The sequence below is a fragment of the Colobus angolensis genome, unplaced genomic scaffold (assembly GCF_000951035.1).
Source record: "Colobus angolensis palliatus isolate OR3802 unplaced genomic scaffold, Cang.pa_1.0 Scaffold512, whole genome shotgun sequence".
NCBI classification, from domain to species: domain Eukaryota; kingdom Metazoa; phylum Chordata; class Mammalia; order Primates; family Cercopithecidae; genus Colobus; species Colobus angolensis.
Window position 1 is genome coordinate 222332 of NW_012118622.1, and position 1955 is coordinate 224286.

A 1955-nucleotide genomic window follows, 5' to 3' on the forward strand; every position below is an offset into this window, starting at 1 on the left:
TATACTTGTGCCACGTTGGCGTGCTGCACCCATCAACTCGTCAGCACCCATCAATTCATCATTTATATCATGTATAACTCCTAATGCAATCCCTCCCCCCACCATGATAGGCCCCAGCCATATCTTTTACTGAAGCTATGCAACCTCCCTGGCCTTCCAAGAAGGTTTGTGACTATTTCTTATAACTATCTTTATAATTTTTCCTCTACAATCATTTCCACCAGCCTGACTGAACTCCCACATCTCCACCTTTTCTGTTTCTTGTGTCTCTCAGAAAACAAAACAAAACAAAACAAAAAGATTTCTCCCCACTTGTTCCCAAAGATCTACGTCTAGCTTACCTACTTTTGGGAACCATGGGTTAAGTGATACAATTTGCATTAGGCCCCTTAATTGAGCCTGCAAAACCGAGGTTCCAGTGGCTTTAAGCAGCTGTTTGAATACTTTTAGATACTGCGCCTGTTGTGCTGATAACTGTTGTCCCATGATAAAAGCCTACCCTGAACAATTCCCTCGAAATTGGAGGTCCCAAGCGGGCACCGATGACCTACAGACTTACCGACTTATCGACTTACTGGCTTACCAATCGCACAGTCTTCTCCTTAGTTTTCAAAGGTTCTGTCATGATTATTTGCAGGTATACCTCAGACCTGGACACCGACATGCCAGGTCCTCACATGGGGCACCAACTGTATGGGTCCAACCGGCAGACCCTGACCCAGCAACGGATGAACAAATATACTCAGACATTAATATCCATTGAAAGAGCAGGCTAGGTGGCCAAGTCATTCACGGATACCTAGAAGGGCCTGGTAAAGAGTTAACAGCAGCGGCCCTGACCAGCCAGTGAAATTCGCATTTATTTAGTACAGATTAAATAACAAAGGTCTTGAGCAAACACTACTAGAAGGTAATTGACATTGCTGGCCTCACCAAGAGTAGTTCCCCCAGCATAAGATTAAATGTTGACTTTAGGACAGCCTGAGTAAACAAGCTATTTAGATAAACTCCTCTACATTCCCGTGTATCTATGCCCTAAGCTTTTAAGATAATTCAGCTGCCTTCAGCCAAACCTTTTACAGAAGCTATGCAAACCCCCAGGTTCCAAGAAGGTTTGTGACTATTTCCTATAAGTATCTTTATAATTTTTCTTCTAAAATATTTCCCACTACCTTGACTGAAGTCCCAAAGTTGAGAAGACAGGGAAGGGCATCAAACAAGCAAGAAAAAATTAGAACACGTTTGACCATAAGAAAGTAAAATGTTGGTCAGGTCTTTCAACACAGATGGAAAAAAAAAAAAGGGAGATTAGGGCCATGCTATGAGGACACTGAATGGCAGCCTACGCAATGGGAACTTCATCCCACAGATAAGAGAAGTCACCAGAAAGCTTTGAGAAGGTCACAAACATGACAAACAGCATTTCCAGGAAGATTACTCTGACCAGCACTAGGCAAGAGAAGTTGGGAAATGATCTTCAACTTTGGACACTTAATAGAAGTATCTAAAAGATCTATATTTATTTTCTTTCCTTTTCATGTTTAATTTTGAAATAATTTCAGACTTTCTAAAATGTTCCAAAAATAGGCAAACTCCTTATATGCTTTTCATTCAACTTCCCCAACTATTAACATTATAGATATGCACCTAATAATCACAATCAATAAATGATTATTAAGGCTATAAAATGAATGCCTGTAGAGACCTTATCCAAATCCCCTCTATGTTCTAACTAATGTCCTTTTTCTGGACCAGGATCTAATCTAGTATCACATATTGCTCTTCATTGTACTGTTCTCTCAGTCTTCTTTACTTTGGGAAAGTTAGGATTTACCTTTAAGAGCTTACTTATTTTGTAGCATGACCCTCAGTTTGGACTTTTCTAATATTTTCTCACGATTAAACTCAGGTTATACAGTTTGTAGAAGAATACCACAGGGATGATGCTGCACCTT